General features: G+C 41.0%; 1 long non-coding RNA gene across 1 annotated transcript; it reads right to left on the bottom strand.

Moving 5' to 3' along the window:
* Nucleotides 1-16,720: 16,720 nt before the first annotated feature.
* LOC129581752 (uncharacterized) lies at nucleotides 16,721-17,352 on the bottom strand. Its single transcript, XR_008689532.1, has 3 exons — nucleotides 17,252-17,352; nucleotides 17,024-17,079; nucleotides 16,721-16,850 (listed from the first exon to the last, which is right to left on the bottom strand). It is a non-coding gene; the product is annotated as an uncharacterized LOC129581752 (long non-coding RNA).
* Between the last annotated feature and the right edge of the window lie 360 nt (nucleotides 17,353-17,712).

The following is a 17,712-nucleotide window of genomic DNA, read 5'->3' as shown; positions in this document are numbered from 1 at the left end:
TGAACGTAGCAGTGAAATTGATAGCAGAAACAATTTAGTCTACCGGAATTTGCGATTTGTATCAACTCTCGCTAACAGTTATGCGATGAACGATTTTACCATGGCAGAAAAAACAATCATGTATGGTTGCAAACGCAATGATATGATCACTGCTACTGTTCAGATTTCTTGCACGACTACATCAAATTTCCTCTTGAAGCATGTAGACTGTCAATACTGTTAAATTTGTCGATTGTAGTCATAATATGGAGTAGTTCAACTATGCAATTAGCGATACTTCGATTTTTCCCTTCTTCGTACTCATATTAATATTACGAGTACATTATGCGATATAAAGAATTTTCGCTCACTTAGACCACATTCGCTTGCATTTCGGCATTCCCCATCCAGCGATCAGGCAGTCACGTTAACTGCCATTTCTGGATGGGGTATGAGAAAATTGCGGGTTACTGAATATCTCGATCGCATCGCAGGCGCCAAAACATAACGGCCGGCCTCCAAGTGAATTATATAGTGTTTTCGGCGCATGCAGCCACGGCAATCCCATTACTTTCTGCGCGTTATCATGTCAGATTACAGTTCGCACTAGACGAACGTACTGTATATCTACTATAGCCTATTTCAGATTGCATACGGTAGAGGCTCCGTTCACAGACTAGTACGGCGTCAGACAAGCAGTGCGTTGGCAGGATGAGGACTGCTTCAGATCTTTGCGCGGTGTACACTTTGGTCAAGTACAGCAACGAAAAAATTAATCGAGTCGAGTGCGCGCGAGGACGTGACCACCCTGCTAACGGTCGGCGGTCTGAGTGCGCAAAAAAAGATCCACGGGCAGCATAAGCTGGCCTGCCATTCACTCATGTGTCTGAGCCGTTGCGAGCATCCGCGTAAGGTAGATAGTTTTTACGCGTCACCGCACGACGCAAGGTTACAGCTGCTAACGTCGCGAACGGACGTAAAACAACCCGGAACCGAAGGTTCCACATGGAACCGGAGCCGAAACTAACACAAACCGTGCAATCTGAAATAGGCTTATGATAGATGTGCTGCAGTCACAACGTGGTCGGCAACTTATCAGCGCAATGGAAGTGAGCGTAACATCCACGCGGCCATACCCGCAAATAAATATTTATCTATCAAAAGTTATTTTAATTTTTACGCAGGTTGCGCAATTCTGAAAGCCTCGCTTCGCGAACAACAGCAAAGCCTCGCTTGCTGCACAAATACAGAGATCAACAGAATAACCCCTCGACGGCCTGAAAGCGGTGCTAGCTCAGGTTGAACCTTGAACTGCGGTTGTCGATACCTAGAACTCGTACTTCATTTCGTGTTACTTTAAAGTAACACCAATAATCACGTACAAATTTGTACGTGATTATTGGTTGTCGTTGCTTGTTGTTAATCATTATTGTTAGTTATACCTAATGCACCATATGTACGTGCGCCTTGTAAAACTTATTGATTTCGATTCGAAGTTCATACGTAACTTGGACTTTTCGGATCTGCCACGTCTACATATTGCAACTATTGCCTTTAGTATTGTAGCAGTATTATAGAGTCCGATACTGTGGATTATCGACCACGTACATAATATTATTATAATTTATGAGCACCAGGCCCTCCTCGCTTCCGTTTTTTCTTAATTTGTAGTTGCCAAACGGTGCTGCCATGCTATAGCTATCGGAGGTGCACCCAGTATTTTATATGTATGCATACGATGAATAGGCGAAGTGTGTATTAAATTTTCAACGAGCTCTGCAACATTTTAGACTGCTAGTGGTGTAAACTACGAGATAATCCTGGAGCCGGGATCGTGCACGTACGATGCATCCGGAAACTGCCCCGGTTGATCCGCAACCTGGGCAGTATCCGGTTATATTGCATTTGCACGATTGGATGTCCGGAGACGATTGCAGGCATTTGCAGCCGTCGAAACCAGAAAGTTTCGCCGGTTTTTCGATTAGCCTCTGCGTTGAAATTGTAAAAAATATACAGCTCTTGACTACCAGTTACATGAAGCTATCCAGCCTTCGTTATCAGTGATTTGAAATTACTATTGCAGTTTGCGTTCCTTAATCACGGCCTGCAACCAATATATGTCTTTTATCTTGATTGTCCTGTCGCTGGCCGCAATTGTCGCTATTAGTTTCGAAAGTTCGTCAAAATATCAGTTGAAAACATTTATAGTTTATACTGAAACCGGGAAATAACATGTCAGTGTCATGTAATCCAACAATTTTGGTGTTCTGCAGACATATTATGTAAGCCACAAGTACAGAGCGAACAAAGCGTATAACTAACGGTAACGAAGTGTAACGCGAGTGGTCCTTCAATTCTAGTGGTACCAAAGAATACAAGAATTATACAATAAGCTCCTGTAATTACTACAATGATTATTCATTTTTACTTTTATAAGCAAGTAGTTAACATAATTTTTTGTTCGATTAGAGTACACATATATATGTCAGTGTCATAAAACATGACAGTGACATGTTTCTTGAACTACTTGCAAACTTATATCATCCATAAGTCTCCAAACACCTGTTGTCCCACGGAGAAACGGTATTTTGGGCTATCATGTCACTGTTAAACAAGTACAAATCATTTGGCTACACGTTCCCATGAAACACGGCAATAACGTTTCGACAAGTGCAAGAATGCGAACATTCCTGTAAAAATTTTTATAATTGTAGGAAATTATTTTGCCTGCTAATTAACTCCCGATCGGTTCGGGAAGGATAATCACGCAGTCATTGGTATTATTAATACACTCACTGGTTACTGTAAGTTTATGCCATATGGTATGGACATGCTTGCTAATGCATATTATCTCGTTAACCTGACTACGGTTGGATTTCCTTAGGTCCCGAGTTACTAATTCGCTTACATGTGCTTAGTGTCAGCGTGAAGCGTGCAGTTTGTTTGAGCCAGCAGAAAGTATTCTGGGAGTAGGTACTTTCATTAGCTCTACTTCAAAGCAGTTAAGGGTGGCGCAGAAAATAGTATAAGAAATGCAGTACTGGGACCAAATTAAAAGTTTTACGTCCGCCGGCGATACCTAATTCCGGAAACTTAAAAAAATGTAATACAGGCAACGGAATTGGTCGTAATAGATGCTGCGAATTGCTCTCGGGAACATAACATATCTTAGATAGTATATTCCCAGTAACAATGCCGTAGAAAACAGTAACCGCAAGACGCATGGTCGATTCCACAATTGCATGAAGGCCCACCGGTAGTTGCTTATGTATCTGAAGAAAGCTTTTACACTGACAGACAAAAAGCAAAGGCCAGCATGTACAAGCCTGTCCGGTAATTTCTGTCGTAAAGATACAGCCAGCGCGAAGTTTGCGCTTAAAACGATGGCCACTTCACTACGTTTGGCGTAACATGTAAATCTGTATTTTTCGCTGTATAGAACCGGCAGAAATTACCGGACAGGCTTGTAGATTCAACAATCAGGCAAGTCTTCCGTGTGAACGATACGATGATTTCGATCAGTCTTAAACTGCGCTGATAAATCGACGACAGCGTTGTGTTTATCGTCGATTTTTCCCATGAACCAAAATTTTATTACTAACCGTGAATGTACCGTGAATAATACTCGGATTTTGTGTCCGTTTTGTGTTGTGCTTACCGTGAATACTTTGCAAGATAAAAAAAAACTGCCTATCATATGCACTGCGAATCGATAAATTGCCGGGCGCGCTAGAACAACACACGTCCGTAGCGGATTTTCTGTTGCGTTTCGGCAATCCTCACCCGGCATTTGCGCGGTCGGCTGATCTGTATTCTGTAGTGTTTACGGTTGTATTACAGTGAAGCGGTAGCAGTAAACGTAGTTGTACAGTTTTACAATGGGGCGGTATAAAGCAGGTCCAAAAAAAACAATAAACATAAAATACAATTAACCCTGTAAAAGTGACTTCTTGTGAATCGCGCTCAAAAAAATACCCTAGGAAAATCGAAGCACAACCTATATCACAGGAAAATCTTTTCTATTCATATTTAATTTACCTGTGGTTAGATAAAAAACGGCAGGTGGGTTCAACGCACGTATGCGGTAATGAATATTTCCCTTTTCTTGTTTGCAGATAGCGAAAATGACCTCTGCAAACTGACAACGTCAGAATGCAGACGTCGCCTTCGAGATCGGCTGAGCCAAGACGATCGCTGAACTGGAAATCAAACGTAACTGCATTAAAAACGTACACAAATCCAACTCGGATACCCTCCACAAGGCGCGTAAAAATTAGCTTCCAAGTAATGTTCGATTTTGATTTCTGCATCGGTATAATTACGAGCATAACCATTCGAGCTCGTATCATAACCATTCGAAACGTGGCGATAAGCCAACTATCGTTGGCGTAAAAAAGATTCAACTCAGGTTGTATGCGGCAGTATGCCCGGTGGTTGCCAATTTGCTGGTATAGATAAAAATTAAAATTACTGCAGAGTAAAACGTGCACAGTTTTCCAGTGCTGTGAAAACAGAGCGCTAAGTTCGCCGTGCTATTGCACAAAGAAGTGGTGCAGAAAAGGTACAAAGGCCACAAGCACCACAATCAAACGGTAAACAGCAAGTGAAGCGTCAGCAACCTACAGTCATTATCTGTAATTGCTGCTTATTGAAAAACAACCAAGAACTGCTAAAAGAGCCGAACAGGTGTTTTTCGCTCTGTTTCTGGTGGTTGCCATTCCTGTTTCTACATAATATTTTCTCATGGTATTAATTTTTGGAAACTTTAAAATGCGTCGAATTGACGCAGACGGTAAAAATAGCTCTGAAGCAGTAAAAATGGTAACAGAAGCTATTCAATAATTAAAATAATTAATTTTTTTGTCTATTTATTTATGACTAATGTTTAAAATGTACATAAATTTATTTATGTGATTTGCTTTACGCCAAGCGACAGTCGCAACCGGTCTTGTGCATCCACTGTACCTCGCAAATTCAGATTACATACCTACGGCTACACCTGCTTTGAAGAAATTATACACACAGCATTTATCACGCAAAACTATAAGAAATGCAATATCGCGACCCAATAAGAAGCTGTACTGTTATCAAAGTCTCAGAGATACCTTACATACCTACATTCGGGAAAGACCAGCTAAATGTTGTTTGCGAAGAAATTGAAGCCTCACTTGCTGCGGCATTGTCTTTAATTTGTATACGGCTTGTGACTTTTTCGAATTACCTGTACAGGTAATTCGAAAAAGTCACAAGGAGTAGACAAATCAAAGACAAATTTTGTTGATCGGCTACGCAAATATAATACATGTATTACTGGTAACACATGTATTACATTAAGTAATAGACTGTAATACATCAAAGTAATACATGTATATTACTGGTAAAATGCCCCAATTCGATTGAACGGCACTGGCCAGAATTAATCCAACACTTCCTAAGTTACACTCTGCTGCATAGCGTGACCCATGCAGTTGCTTAACCCAGATGAAATTATTTTAGGTACTTTACTCCCTGTACTTAAAGCAATTAAGGGTGACCAAATAGAAAGCCTTACGTCTGCCGCCGATACATATTTCCGGGAACTCAAAACGTTGTAATATGGGCGATGAAAGTGATCCTCACGCTTGCTGCGCGATAGTTCATGGGAATTTACTATTTTAGATAGCATATTCCTAGTAACAATGGCGTAGGCAGTAGTGATCGCAAGAGGCATGCTCGATTCGGCGAAGAAAACAGGGAACATCCATATTAATTTTATATTGGTTTTTAAGCATTTTAGCAGCATAAAGTTCAAACTGTACATTCTGAAGATGCTCACAGCTTAAGGAATATGATTAATACGCTACCATGGCTTACATAAAATGCGCCAAATAAAGAAGTGCAATTAATTGCAATCAGCGCCGACGCCAGCCATTAATATAATATCTGTACAGAAATTAAGATAATCAGTTCACAGCAAGCAGTCAGAGCTAGAAAATCCATCTTGGCGCAACATTTTGGTTGGCTAATTGAAGGCTGAGTGCTCAGTGGTGAAAATGAAAGTCATATGTTATGCTATACCACCGAAGCCCATTAATTGTGCGCCGGTCCCCTTTGTACTGGGCTGATCATAGCACGTATTCAAGAGTCCATAATTTATTGTATTGCACTGTCCTTTAAGCATGATAATCAGTCAAAACACTCGATTTTAAAAAGCGTTTTCTTGACACTATCATGCATATCGTGTTTGATTACCGGACAAAATTAATTGTGTTTCTCGACCGTTCGGCTCCATTACTTTCTTTCAGTCATATAAACAACACTTTACAACAGATGAGCGTATAACACAGTTGCTTTCTGCATACTTTGATCATCTTACAAGGACACACTAATTACTACTGCGATCTTAATTGACATAATTGGGATTATGTTGTATGACTTTACTGTGAGTTTGTACGTATGTTCCCTGTTGTATTAGCGATGACGAATGATCCGTGTTCTTATTGGTAGCCTCCGATCAGAAGCTGCGCTTCGTCGTCGGCTAGCATCACGTAGTTACGGTGTGACTGAGTTGGAGTGAACATCAATAAGATTAAAGTGAGTAACATCATTGTGGTCCTGTTGGTGTTTGTGCTGTGAGTGACCTTCGTTTAGGGAAAGCAGTAGTGTGTACCTAGGCGGAAGTTACTGTGTGGTATTCCTGTAGTGTGGTAGTGAGTGTGGTGAGAGTGGGTATATGTAGCATCTGTTGTCTACGGAAGTGGGCAACAGAACAACACCAATCTCCGAGTTCCTTCTCTGCTGACTACGGTCAGATTGGTCGTAGTACACGCGGTGCGTGTATTATGTCATTAATTATTCAACTATTTTATGTGCCTGTTTAGCAATATCTGAATAGTGTGCAAGCCAGTATCTAATGAGACACCAGAGAAATACCCATGACCAGAATCTCACAAGTGCATTCGACGGAAGTGCGAGCAATTTTCCGTTTTCTGGAAATCGTTGCATCGTGTTGCTGGACGCGCTACAAGGTACCCGGGACGGATTTGCCGGCGTTTTGGCATTCCCCAACCGCTGATTAAGCACTCAGCTGGTTTGCTCTGTTAGCGGTTGGGGTATGGAGAAATGCGGTCACTGTAGTTCCTGACGGCAGTCATCAGGTAGTGCGCTGCTTTGTCTCGCTACGGGCGGATGGCTTCTTCGTTTTCGTGCGTCAGTCGTCCGAGAAGAAACTGAATTTACCAGGATATAACGACGGCTTGAACTTTGTTTGAATTTACGGCGCTATTGGGCCGGATTTTAAGTAATCAGCGTGGGTTCAAATTCACAATATTTAATTTTGATATTAGCACACGTCAGTTTCGAAACACGAGAACTGCGTAGATTTCTCGCCGGCAACTCCGTTAAGCACGCCATGTTTTCTCTTATTTTTTGTTTTCGAGGAAAATACGCAATCATATTACGTACGCAGCAGCTGACGTATTCATAATACATGTACAAGAAGGCGATTCAAAAAGAGTTGAAGAATAGGTTTAACATGAAATATACTAGTATCTAGAAAATTCGGCCGCCCGAAACAATCACCAGATCGAGCAGGCTAAAGTCTAAAGTAGTAAAGAAACTGTGTTTGCCAAACAGCTTTAAAAAATGCATGACTAAATCATTTGTGTTATTAGTTATTCAGAAACAACCGAGAAATGCTAACAAATAAATCCGGACAGGTGTATTTCGCTCTTTGCCTGATTGTTGCGTCTCCGGTTTTCACCCACCTTTATAATATTTTCTCACGGTGTGTTAATTCTGGGAAACTTTCTGTTCGCCAAGCCGATCACAGACGGCAATCATAGCTCTGAAGCAGTAAAAATGGCCACACAAATATTCAGTTTCATTACAGCTGCGACTTTTATCAACAACCGCTGACAATTATGCGATGAACGATTTCAACGTGGTAGAAAAAATGAGCAGTTTGTCCAGTTGCTGTAAACACGATGATACGATCACTGCTACTGCAGATTTCTTGCACGAATAATCAGATTTGTGTTTGTGACATGTTGACTGTCACGTTCCAAATGCCTGTACAAAAGTACCGCGCAATTTGTCTATAGGGGTATGGATTATGCGATATATCGTTTTTTTCGCGCATTTTGGTCATTATGTACACTTTTTTGCATCATGCGATACACTGATTTTTCGCGCATTTTGGTCATTATGTACACTTTTTTGCATCATGCGATACACTGATTTTTCGCGCTTTTGGGATTCATTCGCTTGATTTCGGCATTCCCCAGCCATAGATTTTGCAGTCGCGTTGACTGCAGTTTATGGATGGGGTATGAAGAAATTACGGGTGGTTAAAAATCTCCGATGGCGGACACCGATATGTATGGCGATATGACCTATTATTTAAATGGCGTTTCCGGCCGAAGTAGCCAAATTAGCTCAGCAGTTCCCGTGCATCTTCTTGTGGGTTTGATATTCGTACTGCATAAAGCAAGCATCCCAGGAACCCCATTGCTGCCGCATCGATAGGCGGACAATTTTCTTTCTTGCCAAGTCCTTACTCTGGGTAGGGTTCTGAGTATATCGGAGAGAATGTTTAACTTTTATTAATGAGGCTAATAATTAGTTCGGGAGGGCTGCGATAGATCAGCTAGAAACAGTAAATAATAATTGAATTAAGCAACCTGAGCTGTGAAATATGTCGTTTATTTCGTAGAAATATTTCTCGTCGTGTGATTTGATGACGTAGAAATACTAAATTAGAGCGGTATTGACACCATTGCGCAAAATATACACGTATACCGAAGGTTCTACAATTTAGAAATCACAGGAATCTGCATTTCCAAATGATATATTCCAAAACAGGAAGCAAAGCACTTTAATTATCTGTAATGCAAAACGAAAGCTTTTACTAGTTATTTTTCTAGATCTTCCAATAATCTTACATTAATAAATTAAAAATGATTTTTGAGTCGACCTTAGGCTCATCGAAACCGTCGAATATGGATGTTGCATATCCATACCCATATCCATATCTTAAATATCCTAATATCATATAAGTGCATCCATATCTTAAATATCCTAATATCATATCCCTGCCAGCCGGCAGGATACGGATATTTTGGGATATTATATGATATTTTGGATACACCGAATATGCTTGGATATAGCTTGAATTTTGTTTATCACTACAATAAAAACTGAATACTGAATATGAATATCGAATTAGGAGCTAATTTGATTTGAATAAAAACGTAGCGATTAATTAATCTTTATAGGGGAAATCATTTTAGTCGAATCAATTCACGGCACTGCTGCTGTCACCCGGCTGGAGTGTGACTTTACGGCAGTACATTCGGTTAAATCAGGCGAGCTACATAATTAAGCATCGTGCATAGTCATAACGTAAACTTCAGCCGGGTGACGGCAGCAATACAGGAAAACGGTTTGGGTAGACTGGTTTTGCCCAATATACAACAACATATATAAACATTTTCATGTGTGAAGAATGCCGGGTTCTTTATTTCAACATACATTGCTATTCGTATGACTACCGGTACAGTGTAGAACTAGATACCGCTGCTTTGAATCCGGGTAGGTGGCGTTACTTACGATTAGTTTTATCGCTGTTATGTTTTCCTATTTAATCTCTTCAAGCAGCTAAGTAATAAGTAAAGGAACTGAGAATTCTTAAAACAATCAGAAAAGTATAAATTTATTTCTAATGTTTGGAGTTTCCTATGAATTTTCCGTGCAATAATTAAATACTGAACAATGAATCGGAGACTTTCGACCACGATCGACCACAACCACATTAGGCCACACTCGACCACTGACGACCACGGCCACAACCACCACGACCACGCCCACAGCGACCACGACCACGACCGTGGTCACCACCTTTTAGAAACACCCTGTAAAGAAGGCTGTACGCCCAATGGTTGCTAACTTGCCGGTGCAGATATTCTTACATCATTACAGATATTGTTATATTATATTATTATTATATTATCTCAGATACATGTAACTTCCCAGGGTTGTGAAAACAGAACGCTAAGTTTGCCATGCAACTGCACAAGGCAACTTTGCAAGAGAACGGTGCAAAGTACGAAATGTACGAACATATCTGTAAGTAGGTAATTCTGTTACTGTCATGTTCTCTCACGCAGCTATAAGAATAGTGTTCTGCCGTTCTGGTAATTCCATGGCTTGCGCGCCTGGATAGAGAATGAATCGCAATAAAACGGTTTTATTTTTTCACCACAATCAAATGCTACCAGTAAGTGTATCGTCGAAAACCGGGCCGAGCTGGCTAATGTCCAAAGTAATATTAAAGAAATTTTGTGGGGTCAAACAGTTTAAGAAATTCTTCAGGAAGAAAATATATCTGTACTATTACTTATTTAGAAACAACCGAGAACTGCTAAGAAACAAATCCGCACAGGTGTGTTTCGCTCTTTCTCGATTGTTACGTCTCTCGCTTCCACCCGCCCGCATAATACGAGTATTTTCTCACGGTGTTATAATTCTGGGAATCTCTATGCGCCGAGCCGAGTGCGGACCGTGATCGTAGCAGCGAAGCCGTGAAAATGCTTAAACACAATATTCAGTCTCATTGGAGGTGCGATTTTTATCAGCTCTCGCTGACAAGTAGGCGATGAACGATTTTAACGTGGCTGAAAAAAGTTCAGTTTGTCCTGTAGCCGCAGACACGACGATACGATCGCTGCTACTGCACAGATTTCTTGCACGAATAATCCGATTTCTGCTTGTGGCATGTTGATTGCAAAGTTTCTAACGCCTGGACAACTTTACCGCTGCATTTGTCGATATTTGCTTATATTGTGCATAATGCGATACATTGTTTTGTTACGAGCATTTTGGTTAATCTGCATATTATTATGCGCTACATTTTTCGCGCCCTTGGACCACCTCTCCTTGCATTTCGCTGTCCCCCATCCATAAACCGAGCAGTCGCGTTAACTGCAGTTTATGGATGGGGTATAAAGAATTTGCGAGTGGTTAAACATCTCCGATCGCGGACACTGAAGTATGGCAATAACTGTAAGAGATGTCATTTAACTGGTATTTCCGGCGCATCCAGCCAAGGCTACCTCAGCAGTTCCCGTGCCTTTCCTTGTGTGATTAACATTCGTATAAAACAAACATCCAAGGAACCGCATCCCTGCCAACATCAGCAGGCGGACAATTTTCCTTCTTAGCAAATCCCTCGTGTTTTGAGTACCGTTAATAAAATTTAGAATGCGCACGTATAATTATTTAAATGCATTATTTCATCCTGTTATATATCTAATACAAATAATATATAAAATGTACTGTGCATCAGTTTATTTACTGGACTGATGTAAGCCAGGAGACAGTTGCAGCCTTTTCGTACAAATTTTAAAGGTTTTTCAAAACGATAATATATACAGTAAAGGAAAATTTTGTTACTTTGTATTTGTATGTCATAAATACGGTGTATTTAAAAATGGTCAGTGTGATAAATACTTTTTAGCAAAATTGTAAACATAAAGTGTTTGAAAAGGGTGAAAGCAAACCGCAATAAGCGCTGCTGGATATTTCTTAAAATCTGCGTCTTACGCGTAATACATAGTACCGGCCGGGTCGCCGAACAAAATGTCGACTTTCTCATCAAGTTTGTTTCTTACGAACCACTTGTCACAATGTTAACTAGTTAGTCTCCTTCGATAGACAATTTAATAATCTACCAAAATCAACAAAATTTCCTTGAAAAAAATAAACCGGGCTCATTTGCAATGGTGCGGATTGAAATCGTGTAAAACTTTTTCGTGTCCCAGATTGCAAAACAAATCGCCTCTTGCCATTTCTTTCACGTATGGACAATTTGAATATTTTTAACTGTTTTGTTTAGAGTAGTAACTTTTCTTTTAATACAAAAGCAGTTGTGGACATGCTGCTTGCGCTAAGCGAGTTATGTAGTTTGCGGACTTGGTGCTTTTCTAAACAATGCCGGTTTCTCATTTAATTTTTATCAATATTTTTTGTTAGAATTTTATTCGATATGAGGGGTTAAAATAAAAAATGCCGGTTTAACTTTTCAAAGTAGCTAACACATCACCCTTGCAGAAACAAGGTTGAAACAGGTCAGCTTTTAAAGCGTCGGGCAAAGATTTGGTTTCAAAAACTCTAAATGCGGATTTCGCGAGAATTGATCGTGCGGAATTTCAGTTATTCCGTGCACTGGCCAAACACAGTTAATAGAATGCTGCTGTTCCTTACAGAAAAAAAAAACAAGAAACAACCCCTCTACCTGAAACCCTTAACTTTAGACAAATTATTCTACTTAGCTGAAAAGCAGCAATTTTTAGTTTCTGAATGGGTAATTTCAAATTTCCGCTCCCAGGATATCCTTAAAATCTAACCGATTTTTCAAATTAATTCATAAGAAAGCTGAATCTTAATATAATCTTGGTATGATTTGAAATTTCTATGTTAAAAGCATTGCTCTTTCGAACGAAACTACTCTGTACAATGATGACAATCAAGCATTGCACAGATCCGGCGCGCCATGGTAAATTAGACCGACATTTTCTTCGGCCACCCAGTACAGTACAGCACTCCTTTGCGGAAGCTGCGAAATAAATTATCGCGTCCATCAGCTTGAGCATGGGAACCTTATGTCATCCTCCGGCACCATCGTTACGATTTATCGACAAATTTAGAAAACCAAACATTGTTAATATGCGGGAAAACCATTGTCTTGTTCGTTCCATGATTGGATTAAAAAAACATACGGTGATGTCTGCATCGCGCATGTAGAACTGAAACGGGCGCTCTTATGGGTCATGGATTTCTGGCGTAAACCGATTCATTTATTTATAACTCGCTACTATCGTTATGCACAGAGAATTATAAAATTTGTAATTAAAATTATTATCTTAATATGAACTGATGATAAACATATATCCAGTTGCCGGTTGTGTACGTATAGATATAAAGTGCAGCATAGGACCAGTCAGAATACAGCATGGACCAGCCAGAATGACATGTAAATTATAAACTACGTACTGGTCGATGCTACATGCACAGCGACCTGTTATGCAAGCATTCGACGTGGTAAACCGGGAAAGCCCGTGCACGATGACAAGCGTTGCCATCACGGACCAAATGTGGACGCAGGCATCGCTGTCGATATCCGAAGGCGGTCTTGAAATTCGCAGCATTGAGAAGCCAGCCCTTGCGGCATCGGCTTACTCAATTGCGACGCTGGCATACGAGACTGCGGACTTCACCCTGAGGTGTACTACAGCGCGGCTGTAGAGCAATGGCAGCCAATTACAAAAAAATAAGCGCCGGATGTCAATCTTCGCAACCTACAGACAGTGTGGGATGAACCTCTAATTGCGAAGGCTGTGGAAATGCTGCGGATTGAAGTTAAGGATGATCTATCCAGTCAGGCTCGGCTACGCGGCGTGAGCACACAAGAGAAAGGGGCTGGCCTAGAGGCGTCACCGGTAGCATAACTGGGAAACATCTACTGACGGACTCTGCCCTGAGAATCGCTGTCGGATTACGCGCCTTGGAGCAGCTATCGCCACTCCGCGCCGTTCCATCTGCGGGGACAGGGTGGAAGCTCAAGGCTACCATGGTCTCAGCTGCAAGAAAAGTCGAGGCAGGAAGCCCGGACACAGCAGCCTGAATGCTGTCTGTAAACGAGCGCTCGCTTCCACCGGAAATTAAACAGAACTTGAACCAACGGGTTTATGTCGAACGAGTGGCAGACGCCCGGAGGGCGGTACGTTAGCACCGTGGGAAAGAAGAAGAATGCTGACCTGGGACGTCACCTGCGTTTGTACGGTGGCATTACCGCATATATCGTGGCAACATCCGTGCGAGGTGCAGCGGCGCAAAGGCCGAACATCAAAAGGTAACCAAGTACCAGAACACCACCCCAGACTGCCTGTTCAGCGCTTTGGGCTTTGCGACGCTAGGACCAAACGGACCGGAAGCTTCCCGCCTGCAGATTGAAGTGGGTAGAAAGGTACGGCAAGAAACCGGCGAGGCACGAGCACAGGAATATCTACGCCTGTGTATCAGCATAGAAAGGCCTCCGTTCAGGGAACATCTCCACTGGGAGCACATTTAGATCAGTCGTTCTCTGTTCTTAGACCTCCCGAGGATGCTTTGAGCTTTCTGCCGATTAAGTGTACTGCGTTGTGATGTTAATTGTTTCCTACAAGGAAAATGCACGTTGGCGCGCTAAACTGTATACGCTTCCGTATTATAAAGATAAAGTGCATTATAATATTGCATTTATCGAAATTTAATTTGTCGATATTTAATTTGTATCTAGTCTGCACAATTGTATTTTGAGTTTTGTACTTAAAATGTTCCCAGAAACTGCAAATTTACTGAAATTCCAGGATTTTGGGCATAAATTCAAAAAGCAAATGCTTGGTTATTTCCGAATTAAAAAAAACATTTATGATGAATATGTACGTCAGTTTATGCAATATGTATAAAGTATCAGTTTGTGCAGTAATATAAGCTTTTTGTTAACTTATTATATCATATGTACAGAACAGTAAAAATACGCTTACATGCGCACATAATGCAGAAGTACTATAAAGATAAATATTATATAAGTTGTTGATCGTATTTTCTTACAAAATATGTTCCAGTAAACTGCAATTACAACTTGCGAAAGAGACATTAAATTGATTGGTGGATTTTTTTACTTTTGCAAGAAAAATTTTGTTACTTTACATTTTGCCTTTCGACGAGAAGTTTTTAAGATATTATTAAGAATTCGTAACAATTGTATGGAAAGATGGTAATTTGTATTACCTTCTCTCCGAAAGTTGTAATATTGTATGGAAGTGGCATTAAGCGCACTGTTCACGTCCCGCTCACCGCATGGCGCATTCCTTTTTCTCACAGTGAATTAACGCAGAACTGCGCTAATGAAGTGGCTGCCAAGATCAGTTTATTTGGCGCACCGGAAGTATCGCTTTCAGTACATCAGTGAACATAAATTTTCCAACATGCATTAATAGGTCAGATGGTTGATGTATTTGGTTTTGCTAATCTCGATAAAGTTAATCGAGGAATATACCATCCTGGACTAGCTAGCTAAACCATAAGAACCAGGGCTTCATTTTCCGGCACTCAACCTTCAACTAAACCTCTTTCTGAATGTTAAGTTAAAACTTTTCAGTCTTACATGCATGATACAGAATTACAGATATTCTTTTGATTGCATCTTTGTAGCTGTCCAGCAGTATTGCGCAAACCAACAGCCTGCTCACAACTCGCAGTCCATGTAACAAGAGTAAAGCTTTTTCACTGCGTGAAAATACTACGAAATATTTGCAAACTGAGAATTTGGTAATAAGGACATTCCCCCAAAACCCGTGAAGTGGCGCCACTCAGTAAGCTAATGGCACCGCGAAAAATCAAGTAACTGCAGTGGTCTCAAGGGATCGCTCTTCGTATTTTCGAAAACCATGTCCAGAGCCGCCACCCGAAGACTGCATTAGAAACGTTGATGTAAGCTTATAACCCAGAAACATGAAATACCTATATCGGCTGATATTTTTTCTGGTAATAAGCTCACCGTTTTCGAGTGCCCGTCCCGAAAACAGCAACACATTCACAATTCAGGGCTTCAAAGTACGCGAATATGATTCAGCATGTTGGAGAAATTGCTTCACCGACTCCGGAAGCGGTAGCCCGAATTGACTGTTGATCCGCAAAATTTGCGTGTTCTTTAGCAAACTGGTATTTGAAGCTGCTTGGCGCTTCGCGTCTTGGTTTACCAGCTGATACCATTTAATGTAAAAATACTTCCGGCGAAATACAAATACTGTAACTAATCGTGCCTCTTAGTAGGTGGATTAATTCTGAATGTCTTTGCAATTTTGATAAAAAAATAATAAAGATAATAAAATTTGATAAAAAACAAGTGGAACGACTTTCAGCCATTCTAATAAACTGTTTCTTACCGTTAATACAACCACCTTTAATGAAACCACCTTAAATAAAACTACTGCAATATCACAACAAGTGCCAAATGTCTCGCCTGCAATAGTGACAAAACAACGGCGATCAGTAAGCTACTTGAACTTTCCCATCTTGTCCGCAAAGGCCCGTTCGCAGCACACTTGGAAGTCGCCAGCACACTTGGAAGTCGCGTCGATATACGAATCCGCCATCGTGTCTCAACATGTCCCGTTCCATACTAACGGCTGTCCGCGGCATCATTTCCCGCTCGTGGCTCCCTCCATGCATGCCTCCATCCATCTAGTTGTTATTGGTACTTCTAGGTAATACGTAAAAATGCTGATGCGAACCTGCACCGGTGCCGCACAAGAATGCAACAACCATTTTGAATCGTAACGATAAGCGTTCCTTAAAAAAATTACCACTAGTTCCCATTTCCCACTAACCATAGTCCATATGTATCGATGAAAGAGTTATTCGGCTGGAACAGGATTTGTTGTCAAAATCATGATCCAGTGTAGAATAGAAAACTGTTACCTGTACTGCCGATAATGTAGACAGCGGTCTAGAGGCTTGAATAACACTCCAGCCAGGCAAATCCAGCTAACCCGAAAAAACTTCGCTATCTTTTTCCGAAACTCGATTTTGAATTGGGCACCGATGTTGATGTCAAAAAGTTTTCTTCTTCCATGCACTACGAACTGAACTGGAAAACTGCTTAGCTTGATGCGCTATAACGGCATCCGGACCGGATGCCCGGCGTTTTGACATACCCCATCCGGTGATTGCGCAGTTACCGATCCGCTCTGTTAGGGTATGGAAAAAATGTGGCAGATGGAGCTCCTGACGGAAATCATCAGGTTGGTAGCGCTTCGCTACGGGCGGATGGCTTTTTGCACGGAAGTCGTCTGAGGATAATTCGGGTTTACCATGATTTACTATGGCTTGGATTTTGTTGGAATTTGCACCGCAAGTCAGTGGCTTATAAAGTTATTAGAGTAGGTTTAAATTTTCAAAAAATAAATCTATAATTTTTGGTACAAGCTAGCTTCAAACCTCAACAACTGCGTTTGTTTCTCACCATTAATTCCGTTAAGTTCAACCTGTTTTTTCGCGTTGTTTCGTGCGCACGGACACCTGCAAATAACGTAAGTTGTGTTACGAGGCCAAAAAAATAGTAACAAGCGTAAAATGAAGTATAATCTTGAAAAGGAGGTCTGGTCGCTTCTGAATCGCACTCTGCGACGGAAGCCATAATTATGCCATAACAGCACCGGATTTTAATTAAAAATTTTCTATGCAGAATTACCAAAATTCCCTGTTTTCAGCGCTGCACATTTATTTTACGAAATCTTTGCGCTCGGTAGTGATTTTCCACAAGCCTGCAATCTATTCATAGTTAATTCCTCCAATCAATAGCTGTTTTTACTGCGTGGAAATAACAACCAGCATATCCTAACCGAGAAATCGGCCACGAGAACATATCCCGAAATGCAATGAAGTGGTGCCACACAAAATCTGACGACACTGCAAAATTTCGAGATAGTAACTCAAGTGGCCTCGAGAGATCGTTCTTCGTATTTCCGAAAAACACTGTTTAAGCCGCCATCCGCAGACTGCAGAAAAAGCGTCGACGTAAGCTAAAAACCCCGAACTATCCATAAAAGCTGAGATTTTTTCTGGTAATGAACACTCTGTTTTCGAGTACCTATCCCGAAAACAGCATTATAACAGCTAATAAAAACTTCGAATACAAGAATTTGATTCAGC

Source organism: Paramacrobiotus metropolitanus, unplaced genomic scaffold (assembly GCF_019649055.1).
Source record: "Paramacrobiotus metropolitanus isolate TYO unplaced genomic scaffold, Prichtersi_v1.0 Parri_scaffold0000001, whole genome shotgun sequence".
NCBI classification, from domain to species: domain Eukaryota; kingdom Metazoa; phylum Tardigrada; class Eutardigrada; order Parachela; family Macrobiotidae; genus Paramacrobiotus; species Paramacrobiotus metropolitanus.
The sequence above is the reverse complement of the archived record's forward strand: the minus strand, read 5'-3'. Positions and strand labels throughout refer to the sequence as shown.